The sequence below is a fragment of the Gossypium hirsutum genome, chromosome D13 (assembly GCF_007990345.1).
Source record: "Gossypium hirsutum isolate 1008001.06 chromosome D13, Gossypium_hirsutum_v2.1, whole genome shotgun sequence".
Taxonomy (NCBI): domain Eukaryota; kingdom Viridiplantae; phylum Streptophyta; class Magnoliopsida; order Malvales; family Malvaceae; genus Gossypium; species Gossypium hirsutum.
In genome coordinates this window covers 14,646,852-14,668,529 of record NC_053449.1, presented here as the reverse complement: position 1 = coordinate 14,668,529, position 21,678 = coordinate 14,646,852, and the positions used below count along the sequence as shown (strand labels likewise).

At 33.4% G+C, this 21,678-nt stretch overlaps 1 non-coding gene across 1 annotated transcript; it reads left to right on the top strand.

Moving 5' to 3' along the window:
• Nucleotides 1-18,426: 18,426 nt before the first annotated feature.
• On the top strand, nucleotides 18,427-18,534 carry LOC121225879 (small nucleolar RNA R71). Its single transcript, XR_005923783.1, has one exon. It is a non-coding gene; the product is annotated as a small nucleolar RNA R71 (small nucleolar RNA).
• Nucleotides 18,535-21,678: the final 3,144 nt, after the last annotated feature.

Here is a 21,678-nt window from a genome sequence, read left to right as displayed (position 1 = left end):
TGATCGAAAGTGGAGCATGCGATAGTTTTACCATGCCTAAATTAACAAGAAGGAAGGATGATACATCTTGAGGCATCAACAAAATACTCCGGATCTCCTAGACACATATCAGACTTAAAATGGTCTTCAAGAAGTGTTATACAGAGAAGCTCATGCTACAATATCTAGGGCACCTATTTCCATTTCATTCATTTTGTATTTTGGCAAAATGTGCTATCTTGATTAATTTATTCTCATTTTGTATTTTAGCAAAATTTTCTATCTTGATTAATTTATTCATTTCAAGCTTTGCTCCCAACAAAATTCCATCTTATCCATTGTGATAATCTTTTTCGAGCATTTTCCATCGAAATAACGATTAATAGACTAATAATATTCAAGCAAAAAGAGTTCTTTATATTACTTTGAAAGGCTTTTAAATAGTACAAGGACCCAAACTAACCAGACTCAAGGGTTAGAAAATATTTGAGAAAGAATAGTATAAATTGTGACTATTTCTTTAGAAGATACCAATTGAACAAGAAGGCTTTGTAACATGTCAGTGATAGAGCTTTGATAAACAACGAGCAATGACAACCTAAGCACTAAAAGCGATCATTCTCATGACATTCTACATTCATGCAAATATCATTCATACACATCTGGTTAGGAGCATTTGATTCATTTTGATCATGACATCCTAATCACTGGACATAAATAGGTCCATGAAATGGATTCAACAGGTCATATTCCCCAGAGAACAAATCAGTGAAACCATAAATTCTATACCCCTAAAGTTGCAGTGGGATGGATTATAGATCATGTCAAGTCTTATCTCCCTGAAGTTGCAGTGGAGTAAACTGAAGACAGCGAATCTTATTTCCCTGGCATAGCAGTGGAACAGATTAAAGCTACAAAGTATGGCGGATCTTATCTTCCTAAAGTTGCAGTGGAGCAAATTGAAGCCACCATCCTTGTCTCTCTGAAGTTGCAGCAGAGCAGACTGAAGATAACGAATCTTATTTCCCTGAAGTTGTAGTGAAACATATTTAATCTATAAATTACAGATCTTATCTCTCTGAAGTTGCAGTAGAGTAGATTATAGCAAATCTTATCTCTCTGAAGTTGCAGTGGAGCAGGCCGAGGATAGCGAATCTTATCCCCCTGAGGTTGTAGTGGGGCAGGTTGAAGTTACAAGTCTTATCTCCCTGAAGTTGCAGTAGAGCAGACTGAAGATCATATCAAATCTTATTTCCCTGAAGTTTCAGTTGAATAGATTGAAGCTATAAATTGTAGATCTTATCTCTCTGAAGTTGCAGTAGAGCAGATCATAGCAAACATTATCTCCCTGAAGTTGCAGTGGTGCAGTTGCAGTAGACCAGATTGAAGCAACACTTCCTATATCCCTGAAGATGTAGTGGACTGGAATAAGGCTACTTGAAGAAGAGAAGCACCAAAAGAAGTCAAGACTCTGCGAGACTCGGCAAAATTGGTCTTTCTTAAAAGTCTTTGCTTCATTCCTGTTACACGGCAATGAGTAAAGAGGGGCAGCTGTAAAGCCCAAATTTTTCCCGGGCCTAACACACTCAAATCAGACAAAAAATAAAACCAAAATACATCAAAATTCCATTACAAATCACCAGCCCAAAACCAAAAGCAAGCCCAATTGGACTACTCCATTATTCAATCAAGTGACCCAAACCTAAACCCAACTTAAAAATAACCCTAGTAGCCAAGGGCCTAAAACTAAACCATTTCCAGCAGACAAAAAAAAAGAGGCGAAAACCCTAGCCTCTTTGCGCCGCCGCTCCTCCCACGCGGGCCACCACCGTCGCACGCCATCACCACGCTCGTCTAACATCTTCAAAAATTGAATGCAACAACAAAAAAGGCATGCCAACAAGCAGAAGAAATAAAAAGCAAAAAAAAAAATTGAAACCAACAGTTGTATCTGGCTATAAAAGCCTAAATCTCGTCTTTGTAAAATTTTTATAGCCACACTAATTCTGAATACAAAAAGGAGTTTGAAACAGAGAAAATCAAGGTGCTTTTTTTATATATCTATTTTTTATTCAAAACAAATAAATAATATAAAAATAATAATAAAAAAGGGAGCGAGGTTTATTACCTTTGAACCCGCAGTCGGAGGTTTTCTCCAGTGTTGAAGGTGGTTGAGTCAGTGGGCTCGCCAAAAACCCCACCAGCAGCAGTGAGAAACCGAAGGGTCCCTTAGATTTTTTCCCTTTCTCTTCATTTTTTTTGAACTTTGAGGGTATTTTGGGTTGTTTTATCCCCAAATTTAGGCTCTACTTCAAAAAGAGGGGCGAAATGGGTGGTTTCGGCTTTTTCAGGCCACTACGGACGATGGTACCGTCGCCAGTGACCGACGGCCGGCGCTGTGGTCGATGGCCGAACCCATGGCCGGAAAGAGGGATGAGGGAGAGAGGTTGAGAGAACTCCCTTGTTTTTTTTAAAATGAAGGCTAGAATGTTTTTTTTTCTATTTATATAGGGTATAATACGACGCCGTTTTGGGCTTAAACACCAGTGGCCAAAACGACGCCGTTTTGCGTCAGACCTGAAAATTGAAACGAATTTGGCCAAGATCTGCATGTTTCTACGGTGAAGGGGATATTGGCACGTAGGGTCCCTCCGCTTTTGCGCCGTGGTGCAATCTGGCCCTATTTGTTTCTTTTATTTTAGCCGCACAATTTTTTGCTTGTTTCATTTTAGTCTGCGCTGAAAAGCTGCACAGGAGGGCTGAGAATATTTTCCCCACCAGTCCCTCATTCTTTAGGCGCGTTCTACTTTGATCCTTGTTAGCCCAATTTTACCTTTTTTTATTTTGAACCCCGAATTTCATTCCAATTTCAATTTAGTCGTTAGCCTGTTTAACTTTAATCGTTATTTATTTATTTAAAAAAAGAGTTTTACTTAATATTTCATTTAATATTTATTTACTTATTTTTAAATTTTAATTAAACTTACATTAGTTTTTATCTTATTTATTTATTTTTAAATTAGCTTGTTTATTTTATTTTTTTTCCATTATTAGTGCTATTTTATTCCATTATTTATTTATTTGCTATTTTTCAAATATTGTTGTTGTTATTGATATTATTATATTATCATTTGCATCATTATTCTCATTCATGCATGTTAACATTAGGATTTGTCAGTATCAATGCTATGTTTATATTTTGTTATGCATATTATGTCATGGTTATTTTAAATGTATGTTGTATTATCACTATTAGTCGTGTACGACCCCTTTTCGTTTTAAAAGATTTCTTTTTAAATATAATCAAAATTGAATATATATTATTTTTAAATATTTCATTAGTTCTTACTCAAATTCAAAAAGAAAACTTTCAAAATAAGGCAATACTTTGCATTTTGGAAATTCGAGAAACCGTACTCTAACTTACGGGGTTTCAATTTTTTCGTTAAACCTAAATAGCAAACTACCCTTCTAAATTTCAGAATACGAAACTTCAATAAAAATTAAAGGCAAGCTTATTCTCTAATGTTCCAAATATCGTGTCCTAACTTACAGGATGTGACATTTCATTACCTTGAGACGAGCAGGTCTTTAACTTTCTTTTCGATTTATTCAAGCATTTTTTAACATTTGATAAAAGGGATCGTATTATAAATTTCCTTTCAAATTTTCAACTTTTGATACTAAGATATTAAGTAATCAATTAGGTATCAATTTTGGGCGCATTGAGGATGCTAATCCTCCCTCGTGCGTAACCAACTCCCGAACTCTTTTCCTAGATTTTGTAGACCAAAAATTATCATTTTAGTAAATTTAAAAATTTTATTAATATGATTAAATTATAAGGTGATCCGATCACACCTAAATAAAAAGGATTGGTGGCGACTCCCGTTTTACTTTCATTTTCAAACCAACGTCGACCCTTTTACAAAAAAAATGGTTTCGACACCGACATCTCAGAAACATTCAGGTGTGTGTTCTAACCCTGAAAAACTCTGAAAAAAATCCTTGGAAAACTAAAAAGTGCCACAAGGTTAATTGAGCCACACAACCGTGTGCTCAGCCGTGTGAACCACAAGGTTTGGACAGGTAGAGTAAGTAGGTCCATTTTGAACGGTTAATTGAGCCATGCTCGGGCCAGATGTAAAAATTGTGGATTCTAATACGTAAATAACATTATGTGCGAGCATTCTGTAAGCATGCAAGATCATGTAAACCCAAAGATCTATACATACATATATCAACATAAGTATGTTTCTGATCAATAAAACTCTTAGTAAGCTAATTACTATGCTTTTGCTCTGTTATCTCTTACGTATGAATGACATATTTTTTATTTGTTATTGGTATATGTGGCATGTTAAGATGATTATGCATGATCACATAGTATGACTTTACATATGCATTGGGGTGAGATATGGTTGTGTCATAGAGGAAGTCTGATTCTGGCAATTAAACTGCAATAATTAAATCTAGTGGTATATCCGCAATATATCTGGCAGCACAGGTGCATAACATTTGGGTGTGTGCATAACATTGGTGTGTTGGATGGATGAGTCTTGTAGCCCTAATTGGTGTGATTAGATAGACGAGTTGGTGTGTAGCGAATGGGGGTAGGATTGTTCCGTATGATTTTGTTATGCTAAGCATGTTATAATATCTAATCTGTTTGTTCTGATATGTGCATATGTGCATGATTCCGTAAATGATTTTCTGTTTGTGGGCCAAGGCACACACTGAGCTTTCTAGCCCACCCAATTATATTTTTTTCTCAAGTAATCCACGAACTTAGGATTGAGTGACGTCCGGAAGCTCGAATTGATCATTCTTTCATAACAGTTTATACTATTTCTAATTAAACTTTATGGACTTTTTAGTTGGGACTGTTTATCGGTCTTTGGCCATTATTAACACTTTGGGTTTTTGGTTGATTTTATTGGTTTTATTAAACTAAAACTATATACTAGATGATTTTTGTAAACTAAATCTGAATGTCTTTTTTTTCAAATTAAACGAGTAAAGGATTTTTTCACTTCAAATGTTTAATCGAGAAATCGAGTTTTTATTAAATAAATAAAGTTGATAACATGACTCTTTTCATTAACTTGAGAATATATTCAAACGTTTTGGAAGACATACTCTTAACAACTATCAAGTTTTCATAAAAATAAAGTTAGACAAGTTTTTCGAGATTACTGATACAAGAGTAAGATATGTTAGAAAGCAAATTATCAAAGTTTTGAGAAATTAATGTGACCTTCAAGATTCGATCATAGCGTCTAGGCCGAGTTTGAGGTGTTACACAATCACTGACCTAATTTCAAAAACTATTACTAGGGTGATGATGGTTTAGGGAGCAAGGGTGTGGTGTTTTTTTTTTTTTAAGATTTCATTATCCTAGTATTCTAACCAATAAGTGTTGGTGCAATGATAAGGTATATTGCATTTTGAGAGGGGAAACTTAGGTTCGAGCATTAAAGATAATCTTATTGGGAGAGATAACCACGAACCCCAAAAGAATTACTCTTTATGAATAGTAAAACAATCATGAAGAATACCATAGTCATGCAAAAAAAAACCCACTCGTAGGAAAACAATGTTTAAAAGTAGCAAGAATCCCTTTAATAAATAATGTCAAATTTATTTCATTTAAATTTGTAAAATAAAATTTCTCGTGCGATCAATTTAAAGTAATAAAAAGATTACGTAAGTAAAAAAAATATAATTTCACTTCGCTTTTTTAAGACTTTGCTAAAGAACTTTACTACTTCAGATTCAAAATAGAAAATCCTATAATGTAATAACTTGATTTTTTTTCACTGTTAAAAAATTCAATTTTGAGACCGCATTTCTTAAATCAAGTTAGTTCAAAAAAATTTAAAAAAGAGTTTATGTGATGGATACGAGATTAAAAATTATAATTGTTAAGCTACTAAACTAGATAAATTATTAAATATAGTATAAAGATTAAATTATTATGTAATTAAAATAGATGGAAATTTGACTAGAGACTAAATACACTAAGGACTTAAGTGATATTAAATTAGTGGAGAATGTTGATATTCTCCACTAACTCTCACTAATGCTTTCATGAAAGAAATCTCAACAACTAATTTATTATTAAGCTTAATTAATTAAGCTAAAATATATGTGGTAGTGAGAGAGAATTAGCAAACTATTAGTTTCATCTTCATTCTTCTCCACCGAAAAATAAAAGTAAAGACAATAATTTTTGCATTTTTCTTCCTTTCATTGTAGTCCATCATCCTTTAAGGTTAGAAAGCTTCTTCATTCAATTTCTATTAAATTCTTTGTTTAGGATAATAGTTATATACAATCCAAGCATTAGAATTATTAATTGTTAAGGGTTGTTAAGGTTTTGGGTTGTATCCATTGATAAAGCTTAGGAGCATTAGAGAAAAGGTGATGAGAACTTGAGTAAAAATCATGTTTTTAGATAGCTTGAAGTATCTATATTCAATTATTAAGGTGATTTTCAAGTTATATGAAAATTGAACATTAGAGTACAAGAAGAGTTTAGTTCAGAAAAAACATCCATGCTTTGTTTCAATGAATTCTACGTTTGAATATGTGTAACTAACTTGTTTTAATAATCAAATTATCGTACATAGTTAAAAATGACACTAAAAAATCAAAAGACAAAGGAAAAGTTAAGGTCATCGAAGAGTAGCAACTTCTGTTGGTGTTGACATGATTTGTTTTCATTACATGTCTTAATAAGTAGCTAACTTTATAGAATTGAAAGTTATGTTTGATGATATTAAAAATATATTTTTTCTTTATACCTTTGGAATGGTGAGTATGATGTTGTATATATATATTTATGTGTTTGTGTTTGAGATTATGAAATCATGATGAAAACTAGAATGAATTATGTTTTAGTGACAAATGATGAATAATAATGAGAATGCCCTATTAAATGGTGTCAGATAGAGTTACGAGTATAGTTGGCATGCCTGATGCATCGCGAGATTAACTAAAAGTTTGACTAACACAACTGCACCTAGCAATTAATAGTATAGCTACGGTGAGCAAAGATATAATTCCCATGAAGACTAAAAGTACTAGTAATTACCGTCTTTCTATTTTCTAATCGAATAATTCGAGTGATTGATTCAAAACTAAAATTAAATAAATTGATCAAGTAACGAACGCGACAAAGAACAAAACATGAAAATAATCGATTTATAACCAAGAAGTGAAAAAATACCCAGGAAATATTTCACCTAGATTTCATCAGTCACTATCAATCTAAATTACGCAATTTCTTTACTTAGTATCTTGTTTCGTATAAATCCCTAAATTTTGCTAATATCTCTTTCGAGCATAAGAGCAACCAACTCTAGGTTGATTAATTGAAATTTCCTTCTAATTAAAACACATATTGTCGCATTAACTCGTGCTATGGATTCCCCTATTATATTTGACTCTAATCTGATAGATTTATGTCATCTTATTTCTAGGATTGCATGCCACTCCACTAAACTATGCAATATCTACATTTAAACAGGGTTTATTCAACCACTGATTTAGGCACATCAAACATGGATCAATAATCTAGACATACCAAACCAAAAATTAAGCATGCATAATTGAGAACAATAAACTAGTAATTTATTACGTAAAATAAAAATCAAACGACAAAATCCATCATAGGGTTTTTCTCCCTTAGGTATTTAGAAAATTAGTTCATGCTTGAAAATAAAAACATTCAAGATACAAAATAACTGAAAGAAATAAAGAAACTCATGATAATCTCCTAAGAAATCAACTGGGAATCTGCTTCAAAGTCGGCTTCAATGGTGTTTTCCAAGTTGTTTTCTTGAGTATTTTATGATGGTTCACTCCTATCTTCTTATTTTTGTCATATATACGTATTAGAATGTCCAGAAAACCTAAAAAATACAATTTACCATTATTCGATGTGAAATATTATGAAATCTACACGACCAACCACACGTCCAACGGTGGTAAGGGCAACAGACAGTGGTAGCAGTGGATGGAGTGATCTAAGGGACAAACGACCGACGGTGGATTTGTGATCTTTGACATTGAAAGGCAAGAAATAGGGGAGAGAACATAAGTGTTGAATGGAACTATGACATAAGTAGAGTAAATGGACCAGCGACATAAGTGGAGTAAGGAAAATGGGGAGACTGTGGGTGAAGATGGGTGGTCGGGTCAACGAAGAGAAGAGGAAGGAGAGGGAGAGGAGAGGGAAAGTGTTGAGCATGGAGAAAGGGGCGAGGGGAAAAATGATAGTTCATGAATGGGGCAAAGGAGAAGAGGGAAGGACACAATTGTGAGGGAATAGCGACGGTTATGAAGGTTTGGGGTGTTTGGGATGTGGGTTAAGGTTGAACGGTGACAAGGGGAAAATGAATGAGATAGGGAGATGTAATAGCCCGTTTTCAGTGAATTTGGAACAGTGTTTTTGGGACCACAAATTAGAAGTCAGAAGGAAATTTATTTTAATATTATTTTATGATCTACAGTATGATAGAAATATCGTACAGAAATTTCGTTAAGAAATTGTACTGTTTACATGCCTACCTTGATAAAAAAGATTAAATTGCATAAAGTGCAAAAGTTAAATTCTAGTAGCTAAAGGGATTAAATAGCTATAGAATTTAAAATTGGAGGTCCTTATATGGAAAATAAAGCATTTAGAGGACTTGGTAGATAAGGATGATTATTCATCATTGGAATTTAATAAATTATTAAGGTTAGTTTTGGAAAGTAAATGATAAAATGATGATAAATAAATAAATAAAATAAAACAAATTTTCATCACTTTCATCATCTTTCCTAAAATAAAACATGGAAACCCTAGCCATGGAAGCTTGAAGATAAACAGGCTTATTTTGCTTAATTGGGTGAGTATTCTTGTCCCATTTTTAATGATTTTTATGTTTCCAAGATCGTAATAACTTAATCTAGCTATCTTGGGGATTAATTTGCAAAACTATTAAAATATTAGGGTTTTTCCATGGATGAGTATAGTTGAATTTTGAAGTTTTATTGTAGAAAACGAAAGGTTGTTGTTAGATAAACAACTTTTGTAAAGAGACTTTTGATAAAATTATGATTTAAGGACTAAATTGAAAATATGATAAATTCATGGAAAAATTCTAAATTTTATGAAATTCATGGGCTACTATTGATATATATGAAAATCAGCTGGGCTTGAAATAAGGATTAAATTGTATGAATTTCATTTTTCGAGCCTAGGGACAAAATCATAATTAATTAAAAGTATAGGGACAAAATAGAAATTTTGCCAAAAGATGTGTGTTGGATTGAATTGAATATGAATTATATTAAATTAAGTTAAATTCATTCATATAGATCTGGATAGACCTAATACGGAGTTAGATTGAGGCAAAGAGAAAGTATCAGATTAGTAGCCTTTGTATCTACGAACACTTGTCGAAGTAAGTTCATGTAACTAAATTGTATATTTGTATGAATTGAATTGAATATTCTTGTGTGTGTGATTTGTATAAGTTTTCATTTATATTATTGATCACATATTCGACAAGTGCAACGTCCCATTTGAAGCTTAGAAATTCGATGGATACAAATGACATGTCATTAGGGTTCCCGATTTGGTTGTGATCCTGCATGTGTTGCAAACACACCACAGCACTTATGAGCATTCTGATAATTGGCTCTCATTAGCTTCCCAATTTATGGCTCGCATGAACTTCCCGATATATATCTTGATTGAGCTTCTCGATATATAGCTTGATTGAGCTTCCTTTTATATGGCTCAGAAGAGCTTCCCGTTTACATGCTTGTATGAGCACCTATGTATATGAATTGACGTATTATAGTTTTGTACACTTTGTGTGTACTACCCGTGTATCCAACGATATTTTAAATGGTTCAACGAGCAATGTTCTGTTATGAGACAAAATGAGTTCGGTACAAACTATTATCGGCATATACATGAAATACATGGAAATGTAAATACATGATACATTGAAGCATGAGATGGATGATACATGAATGTGAAACTTGATTAGTGATTATGTTCATCCATGATTATTGAATATTACATGAGTTTCACATGACTAATATGTTGAGGATATGTGTTTAGGCTTTTGGCTAAAATGATTTGAATATATTTTGTATGCTTACTTTAAATACAATTGAATGGTAAGTTAATTTCCATGTTATACAAACTTACTAAGCATTAAATGCTTACTCTGTGTTATTTTCGATGTTTTATAGTAATTCGGAAGCTCATTTTGGTAGGAAGTTGGTCGGAGCAACTTCACACTATCCATCGGCCTTTTCAGTATAATTAGTAATTTAATTTTGGTTATAATGGCATGTATAGGTTAATTTGTCCAATGATGGCATGTAAATGTTTTGTTGTGATTAGCCATTTGAATGGCTTGTGTTTAATACATTTTGATTTATCAATATATATGGCCTTAACATGTTTGATGTGTGTTTGAAATGAATGAATGATGGAAATCATATAGGCATTTGGATGATTGGTTTGAGATAGTATATTTGGTACAAATATGCATATATGTGTATTTGGTCAACTTGGTAAGTATGGATACTTGGATATATGTGGTGATATTTCATGTATAAAACTTGGTTTTGACTTGATTTGAATGTCTTGTTTTGGCTTATTAATGTCCAAAAATGTTAAGTTAGGTTGATGATAAATGGAGTGAGAAATGTGGCTTGGAAATAGCCTATTTTTGTCCACACGGGTAAAAACACAGACGTGTGTCTCAGCCGTGTGTGACACACGGCTAAGTGACACGGTCGTGTGTTCCCTGTATCTTTTAAATTGAGCAAATCAGTATGCTCACGTGGCCTAGCACACGGGCGTGTGGCTTGGCCGTGTAACCCAAGTTAGAAAGTTACATGGGTATGGGCACGAGCTGAGACACGACTGTGTGCCCCTGTTTCGAACACCTACATGGCTTGAGACACGGGCATGTCTCTTGACCATATGAGTCACACAGTCTGGCCACACGGGCGTGTGTCCCTTGCACCTTTGAAAATTTTTATTATTTTCTAAAAAATTCTCTGAGTGCCCAGTTTAGTCCTGATTTGTTTCTAATGTGTATTTTGGACCTCGAGGGCTCAGATAAGGGACTTTATGCTTGATTTCAATTGGTTTCTAATAGGAATTCTATATGATATAAAATATCTCTTTATTTATTTTGTAAATTTTGGTAATGCTCTGTAACCTTATTCCGGCAATGGATACATGTTAGGGGTGTTACAGGAGACGTATCAAATGGCAGTGTGAGTAATCAGTGGTGGAAAGGGACGTGTAATGACTAGAAGGGGTGACAACGGCTAGGGTTTGGGAAGGGTTTGGCTGAACAAAAAAATAAAAAATCCTAGCATTTTAAAGGGGTACACGACCACGTGCCAGGCCATGTAGGCCACACGGCCATGTGGCCAAGCCGTGTACCTCTTTACGGCCATATGGCCTATTTTTCAAAAATATTGCTATTATGTTCACATGGCCTGGGAAACAGCCGTGTGTCTAGGCCATGTGTAGTTGTTGTTTTCTTTCCCCACAGTTGTGTATAGGGACGTACGGGTCACACAAGCATGTGACTTCACTCAGACCATTTGTGTCACAAAAAAATTAAAAATTAGATCTAGTAGTAACACGATCTATGACACACCCATGTGTCTAGGTCGTGTGTTACACACAGTCGTGTCACCAGATCGTGTGGGTTCATATAGGTCATATGAGTGTATTGTTTGCTTCTCCCACGACTGTGCTAATGGGTGTGTGTTACACGGTTGTGTTTCTAGGTTGTGTAACTCGCTATGACCGCGTGTGTACGAATTTTTTTTTGAAATTTTGGCTTCAATAGTCACACGGTCCATGACACACTCGTATGTCTAGGCCGTGTGGATTACTCTAGACCATGTGGCACCATTTTTTGATTTTTTTGTTTAATAAAAACAAAAAATAGGTAAATAAAAAAACACTCAAGTCGCCTTTCGAGAAGCGTTTATATAAAGTCTAAGATCGACTTTCTCTTCATACACATAGTTAATTCATATTTTGGAGCCAAAGCTCCTCTCTCTCGTTATCAATATCACTACCAAGATAAAATTTGAGTCAATGATCGTTTACATTGAATGTGATATAACTAGGGTGGGTTATTGGAACAACGGAAATGTGCAAGTGTACACAATCGTAACAAGTAGTAAAATGACAAGTATGTCGAGTTATCGTACCTATAGGGATTGTATAAGCAAATATTTATGAAATATAAATTTAAACAAATTGGTAGAGAGAAATATATTGATTTGAAATAGGTGATCTAATAACTAAGAATTAACTAAGTAATCAACTAAAAATAAATAAATCCAATGCACAATTTGAAAAAAAATGTTTTTTAATCAATATGACATAAATGTGTTACATTTATTATATTCTTTAACTTAGAATTATTAAAACTATGTTCATGTTGTTACGAATAATTTCATGGTAACTTGGCCTTTTGTTAAATATTGCACATACATACTTATTAAATTAATCAATCTTTCAAACATATTCCTATTTTGGATTAATTAATTAATTTTTATAAGCAATTATAAGACAGAGTGAAGTAAATATATTTCTAAATTGAACAATTTAATCATAAAAATCTTAGAAGTTATGCAATGCAAGAATATTGTTTAATACGATTGCTAATTTAACTTACTTTTACACTTAGTAGATTAAACATGCACCAATTAGATACTTTTTCCATTAACTACAATTTCAATCTAATTAGTAATTAACTCATTTGTTGCCTTACCGTTAAAATGCAAGCATAAAATAGACATAATTTTATCTAATTGAACTAATTATCAATGCCTATAACAACACAAACATATTTTTAATAATTTAAGCAGATATAATGCAATCAATCTAACACGAACATGAATTATTTCATTTTAAGTAAAATAGAAGTGTCAAAACAATAAGTTTCATACAAAAATAAATGAAAAAGATTAAGAGAATGAAACTAGAAGACAAATCTTAGTGATTCTCCGAAGCCAGACTAGTGTGCTTCTCTTCCTCTTTGCTTGTTCTACCAATAAAAGGCCTTCAAGATGCTTGATTTTTGCTACTCCAAGAGGCTTGCTAGCTCTTTCTCAATAGGGTAAATTGGTAAGGGAAGGAAAGAAATATGGGAAGGCAAAGGAGAGTGAAGGAGAGAACTAGATAGTGAATGAAGAGATGAGTGAAGGATAAGAAATGATGAGGTGAAGGGAGCTATTTATAGTGGGAGGTGGCAGCTTGTATCTGCTAAAAATAGTAGCCAATCCCCCTTTCCAGGGCTGGCCCTTGATAGTAGGGAGAGAGGTTGAGATGGCTTTGCTAAATTTAGCTTAATGCCACAGGTGAAAATGCACCAAAAGTGGAAGGGTTAGAACGAGTTTAGCCGAAAGTTAAGGGCTATTTTGAAAACATTATAATCAACTTAATTAGTTGATTTGGGCAGCAATTGCGTCAGCATTGGGCTGCTCTCTTATGCTCATCCATCTTCCCTCTTTAATTGCTAAATTCAGGCCCTTTCCGTTTGCTTTAAGTTGTTAGATTTTTCCTGATAAAATTCACTTGGACCAATTTATTCAAATAAGTCTGAGAGCATGAATTTGGATCCTTCTTGGTTGTTAATTCATCATCTTAAGCTCCCAAGTTGCCTCGGTACTTGAATCATTCAAGGTAACTTCCAAGCTGATTTTTCACCTCTTATGAAAATTTCTTAAGCTCAATTTCTTATGAAAATTAGCCAAATTATGAAAAATTAGTATAAAAATAACTAAAATTTGAAATGAAGTATAATTTAAGCTCAATTTAATTATTTTATAATAAAAACATAAAAATTCAATAGAAATTACTTAGAATTTGCATGAATTCATTTTCAAAAGTTGTTGAAAAAGTCTATATATTTTAGTGTTTCCAATTACCTCTATTGTGGCATATGGAAAGACTCTTTAGCTTTCCAGAAAACAATCTGAGCCTCAAATTGTATAGACGCACTCGATCTCCAACTGTGAATTGCTTGGGTTGCTTTAAATAAGCATCATCGTGTCGCTTCGTTAATTCTTTGTACACTCTTGAGCTTTTATAAACATTTGCTCGCCATTCATCTAGCTCATTCAGCTGCAGCATTCTCTTTTCACCTGCAATTTTAGGATCGCAATTAGAAATTTTATTGCCCAAAATGTTTTGTGTACGAGTTATAGTGGTAAGTGACAACCCTTCCATAAGCAAGTTTATATGGAAATGTTCCTATGGGTGTTTTATATACAGTCCTATAATCCCATAAAACTTCATCTAATTTTAATGTCCAGTCATTTATATTTGTCTTTATGGTATTTTCTAGGATGTGTTTCAATTATTGGTTTAACACTTCAACTTGACCACTAGTTTGAGGGTGATATATGGTAGTTGTTCTATGATGTACACCGTATTTAAGAATCTTATCAAATTGAGCATTATAGAAATGTGTACCCCTATCGCTGATGATTGTTCTAGGTGTTCCAAAATGAGAGAAGTTTCTTAAGAAATCTTACTACCACCCTAGCATTATTAGTTGGTAAAGCTTGAGCTTCAACCCATTTCAACACATAATCAACTGCTACCAATATCTATTTACTACCATAAGAACTAGGAAATGGTCCCATGAAATCAATACCCCAAATGTCAAAAATTTCACAAGAAAGCATATAAGTTTGAGGCATTTCATCACGTTTGGAAATATTACTTGTCCTTTGGCATCTATCACAAGAAAAATCATATATGTTAGCATCTTTGAACAATGTGGGCCAACGAAAACCTAATTCAAGGACTATGTGTTGTTCTAACCCCACTGTAATGTCCTCATGTCAGTCCCGAGTGACAATTCTCCAAAGTTATATTCCCTTCTGGGACCAGAACACACCTTCAAATCACTTGATATGCACACACACGAAAAAGAAATGGATCCTCCCAAAAATAGTCTTTCACATCGGTAAATAGTCACTTCTTTTCATGATGAGATAAACCTTTTAGTAGAATATTAGAAACTAAATAATTCACAATATCTTCAAACTAAGGGACTTCAGATTCATTTACCGTATAAAGTCGGTCTTCAGGAAACCAATCATTTATCTCATCTTCATTAAGCTTTTCAAGATATAGATTATCGAGCCTTGAAAGGTGGTCTACTTCAAGATTTTTAGCTCATTTCATGTCTCTAATTTCCAAATGAAATGCCTACAACAATAAAATCCACCTTATAAGTCTAAGTTTTGCATTCGATTTAGTAAGAAGGTAGCAAATACCAAAGTGGTCAGTATACACAATAACTCAGACAATATTAAAGTAAAGGTCTAAATTTATCAAATGCAAAAACCACAACTAGCAATTCTTTTTCTATAATTGTGTAATTCTCTTGTGTGTCTGTCAAAGTCTTGCTAGCATAATAGATCAACTGAAAATGCTTGTCTCTTTGTTGTCCAAGAAGTGCACTTACTACAAATTCACTCACATCACACATTAGTTCAAAGGGTAAATTCCAATCATGTGCAACCATAATCGGGGCACTAATTAATTTTTCCTTAAGAACATTAAATGCCTCTAAACATTCCTGACTAAAATTAAATGACACATCTTTTTCTAGTAGATTAGTTAAAGGCTTTGCTATTTTGGAAAATTCTTTTATAAATCTCTTATAGAACCCAACATGTCCTAAAAAATTTCTAATAGTCTTAACTGAATTTAGAGGAGGTAGTTTCTTGATAGTTTTGATTTTTTTCTCTATCAACCTCAATCCCTTTACTAGAAATTTTGTGACCCAAAACAACCCCTTCCTAAATCATTAAGTGACACATTTCCCAATGAAGCATAAGGTTCATTTCCTCACATCTCATTAAAACTCATTTCAAATTTTTAAGGTATAGATGGAAAGAATTACCGAATATCAAAAAGTCGTCCATAAATACCTCAAAATGTATTCCAAAAATTCATCAAAGATGATTAACATGCAACGCTGAAAAGTAGCAGGGGCATTACATAATCCAAAAGGCATTTGTTGATAAGCAAATGTACAATATGGACATGTAAATGTCGTCTTTTCTTGATTCTCAAGAGCTATTGGGGTTTGAAAGTAACCAACAAGTCCATCTAGAAAGCAGTAGTACATGTGACCAGACAACCTCTCCAACATTTGATCCATGAATGGCAGAGGAAAATTGCCTTTCCCTGCAACATTGTTCAACTTCCTGTAGTCAATACAGACTCTACACCCAATGACTGTTCTTGTTGGGATCAACTCGTTTTTCTCATTAGCAACAATAATCATGCCTCCTTTCTTAGGAATAACTTGCATAGGACTCACCTAAGTACTATCAAATATAGGGTAAATAACTCCAGCATCTAGAAGTTTAATTACCCCAGCCTTTACAACTTCCTTCATGTTGGTATTTAACCTCTTTTGAGCTTGTCATACATGGCTTATACTCGTCTTCCGTTAAGATCTTGTGGGTGAAAAAAAAAGGATCAATCCCTCTAATATCATAAATATTTCAGGCTATAGCTCTTTTCTATTCCTTCATCACTTGCAGTAACTCATCTGTCTCATGGGGCTTTATGTCTAAAGCAATAATTACTGGCAATGTAGATTTTTCTCTAAGGAATGCATACTTAAAATTATTTAGTAATTATTTTAGCTCCAATTTGAGTGGTTTTTCAATGGAGGGCTTCGACTTCAGTTCTTTACGTACCTCAATGGTCTCAAACTGTTTAGCATCCAAATTAATTCTCATTTCAATTATCCCAGAATTATCTCCATCAACCTTTTCACATTAAACACAAAATAGTTCCAATGTGTCCCTATGAACAATTTCCTACAAGGAATATTAAATTGTATGATCAATAAAGTTGATAAAATAATAGGAATCATCTTACTCACTAGAAACTCGCAAGACATCATGTATTTGAAACACAACTTCTTCAATAATAGATACGTCAATAATAGCTCTAGCAGTGGCTAAAAAAGGTCAACCTAAAATCAAAGGCACCTCAATATCTTCATCTATGTTAAGTATAACAAAATCAATAGGGAATATGAATTTATCTACTTTCACAAGTACATCTTCAAAAATACCCCTAGGATATTTAGTAGATCTGTCAACTGATTGAAAACTCATCCTAATAGGTTTTTGTTGCCCGAGACCAAGTAGCTTGAACATTTTATAAGGCATTAAATGTATATTTGCACACAAATCAGCCAATTCTTTTGCAATGTTTAAACTACAAATAAAACAAGAGATAATAAAACTCTTTAGATCTTTCAGCTTAGTGGGCAGTTTGTTTTGGAGAATATTTGAGCACTCCATATCAGTTCCACAGTGGATAGCTCTTCTAACTTCCTTTTATTTATTAACAACTCCTTAAATATTTTTCATATTTGGGCATCTACAAAAGAGCTTCAACAAAAGATAAGTTAATATGTAATTGATTAAAAAGTTTAAGAAATTTACCAAATTGTTCGTCTATGCGGTCTTTCTTCAACTTTGTCGAATATGGAATTGGTGGTTTGTATTCCTTAAGCATCTGTGTTTGAATTTTCTCGTTTTCTACCACCCCATCATCTTTCTCATCAATTTCTTGTTCAGCTTCTTTTTAGGTTTAGATAACTCTTTCCCACTCCTCAACATAACTGCTTTTACATGCTTTCTTGGATTAGGTTTAGTGTTACTAGGTAAGCTACCTTGTTGTCTCTATAAAACCAGTTTAGCAAGCTGTCTAATCTGATCTTGAAATCCCTAAATTGATGCTTGCTAATTTTTTAAAGCTATCTCAGTGTTTTGAAATCTAGTTTCTGACACTGAAATAAATTTAGTCAACATCTCTTCCAGATTCAGTTTCTTTTCTTGTTGATAAGGTTGTTGAAAACCCGGAGGGGCTTGTGACCTTTGACTTCCTTGACCACCCCAAGAAAAAATCGAATGATTCATCCATCTCAAATTATAATTATTATTGTAGGGGTTATTCTGAGGTCTAGAATTATTACCCATAAAGTCGACTTACTCATGCTTCATGTTAGACTTGAAGGGAAAACATTCTGGATTGATCATCCCCACTATAGTCGTATTATATTGCATTACCGAATTCACCTACTTAGCTAAACTCAAACCATCAATTTTCTTACCAAGAGTTTCAACCTGACTCGCTAACATAGAGACCGCACCAATATCAAAAACTTTGGTTGCCTTGGCAGTCTTACTCTCGTAATTTGCCATTGATAATTATTCAGTGCCATCTCCTCAATAAACTCTTGAGCTACTCAGGTATTTTGTTATTTAGTTTTCCACTAGCTACTGCATCAATCATCTGTCTAGTCGAGGAGTTCAAACCATTGTAAAACTTTAAACTTAGAGCCACAAAGGAAGTCTATGATGAGGACACCTTTTCAACAGATCCTTAAATCTCTCCCATGTATCATACATTGCCTCAAGGTCAAAATGAACAAAAGAAGAGATGTCATTCCTCAACTTTTCTGTTTTGGCTGGTGGAAAATACTTCAACAAAAACTTCTCTGTCATCTAAGCCCAAATAGTGATGAAACCCTATGGAAGTGAATTCAACTACTATTTTTCCTTGTTCTAAAAAATAATGGGAATAATCGTAAGCATATGGCATCATTAGTAACGCCATTGATTTTAAATGCGTAGCAGATCTCTAGAAAGTTAGATAAATGAACATTTGGATCTTTATCTTGCAACCCATCAAACTGAACATACTACTGCACCATCTGAATGTGTTCAACTTAATCTCAAAATTGTTTGTAGGAATAGTCGATCTAGTAATATTGGATTCAACCCCAATCAAAGTGAGCTTATCATAGTCATACATAGTCCAAGGAGCAGGACGTGCAGGAGGTTGTTGATTGCAAAGATTATTATCCATCTCCATAATAATGTCCTTTTGCTTTTTATCGTTTATTAAAATCTGTTAACCTTGCCTTGCTTATCTAACTTTTCTCTGATTTTAGCGAGTAGTCTTTTCGATCTCACTATCAAAAACTAATGGTTCCAGTGGGTTGCTTCTAGTCATAAACCAAAAGAACCTGTAAGAATCAAACAAAAGAAAAATTAGAATTTAAAAAATTAAATTAAAAAAATAAAAATAAAAATAAAAATGGCTAAATTAATAGAAATAAAGTTTTCCTAATATTCTAGCCCCAGCAACGGTGTCAAAAACTTGACGCGTCACGAAACTAACTAAAAATTTAACTAAGGCAAGTGCACCTATCAATTAATAGCATAGCTACAGTGAGTAAAGATATTGTTCCCACGAAGACTAAAAGTACTAGTAATTACCGTCATTTTATTATTTAACTGAATAATTCGAGTGATTGATTAAAAACTAAAATTAACTAAATTAATTAACTAATGAACATGACAAAGAACAAAACACAAAAATAATCGATTAATAACCAAGAAGCGAAACAATACCCAGGAAAGAATTCACGTAGATTTCATCAATCACTATCAATCTAAATTACTCAATTTCTTTACTTAGTATCTTGATCCATAGAAATCCCTAAATTATGTTAATATCTCTTTCGAGCATAAGAGCAACCAACTCCAGGTTGATTAATTGAAATTTCTTTCTAATTAAAACCCTATTGTCGCATTAACTTGTGTTATGGATTCCCCTATTATATTTGACTCTAATTCAGTAGATTTATGTCATCCTATTTCTAGGATTACATGCAACTCGACTAAACTACGCAAGATATACTTTTAACAGGGTTTATTCAACCATCGATTTAGGCACATCAAACATGAATCAATAATCTAGAAATATCAAACCAAAATATTAAGCACGCATAATTGAGAACAATAAACTAAGAATTTATTGCATAAAATAAAAATCAAATAACAAAATCCATCATAAGGTTCATCTCCCCTAGGTATTTAGAAATTTAGTTTATGCTTGAAAATAAAAACAACCAAGATACAATATAACCGAAAGAATTAAAGAAACTCATGATAATCGCCTAAGAAATCAACTGGAATCTTTAATCTTGACGGAAATCTACTTCAAAGTCAGTTTCAATGGTGTTTTTCGAGTTGTTTCATTGAATATTCTATGACAGCTCACTTCTATCTTCTTATTTTTGTCATATATACGTCTTAGAATGCCAAAAAAAAAACGTAAAATTGTGATTTTTCGCTGTTCGGTGTGAAATCCCATGAAATCGACACGACTAGCTTGTCTGGTCGTGTAGAATGGTTCAACCCATGTGGCTACTACAGCTTCGTCTGATGCTTCAGTTTTCGCTTATTTTCCACTCTTTTTTCTCCCGAGTGTTCTATCAAGAATTAAAACATGAATTTAAAGAATTATGAGCATAAAATTCACAATTAACATCGAATAATCACCCAAAAATGCATTAAGAATGAGGTTAAAACATGTTATTTTTAGTAGTTATCAATCCCATAGGCTTTGTTATGTCGGGGGAAGCTTTAGTGCTGAACGCATCTTATTTGATAGTTCTCTCATACCTTAGGGGTTGATCTACCTTAATTTGATACGTCAAATTAGGCTCTCTAGAACGCTTAATGATTTTGTTCTCAAGCAATTTACGAGTCTTTTATGTGCTTTTTATTGATTTTTAGGTTTTAGTATTAACGGTCGTTTTTATTTAGTTTTAGTCATTTTAAGGCCAAACTAGCAAAATGATGTCATTGAGAGTCTAATGGTGTGTTTGAGTTTGTGTAGGGAGACAACAATAACCAAATCTTGATAAGTACACCTGACATGGGTGTCGCGACACTGATGCTAGGATGTCACAACATTGAACCTACATTACCTCAAGGGTTCAAGACTTCAACAGGAAATCAACCTAGAGTAGACTACCAAGAATGTCACGACACTAAGGGTGTTTTTTGGTAATGTGGTGAAATTAGATACTTAATTTTGTTGGTTAAAAGTATGTTTTAGCTTACTTTACTATCTTATCATATTTGAGAAAAATTGATGCTTTAATGTCATTACCTTAGATGGTTATAATGTGGTTTTAAGAGACCATTAGGCATCATTTTTAGGCTTGTGATATTACATTTTGGACAATTTCGTATGTTGGTCTCGAGACCTTTAATCCATGGTCTCAAGACGAGTATACATCGAACCTAAATTAGTTTTCCCTTGTTTTAGGTCCCAAGATAAATATCCTTTGTCTCATAACATCCAAACATTGAAGTTGAATTAAGAAAACAATGGAGGCATATCTCTCAAGACTAGTCTCAAGATATTAAAGGTCATGTCTTGAGACATAATTACTTCAAATCATAAATAGTAAATAAGGAAAATCGGTATCGAGACAAGATTCCATTGTTTCGAGACACATTGTTGAATTTTGGCATTTTGAGTTGGACTCAAGTCCAACATTTGATTTTGAACTCTATAACTCTAGGATTCGATAGTTAAATATTTTCAATACTAACATATGTATATGGTTATGAATAATGATTGATTTGATATGATTGCAAACTTTAAGTTAAATTTGTAATAAATAAAGTGAGTGAGTATAAGTTGCTTCGGCAATGTAATATGATGCCACACGTTCGGATCCAACAATTGGATCGGGTGTGGGGTGTCACAAAGTATCCCATAAAAACTTTGTTTTAAGA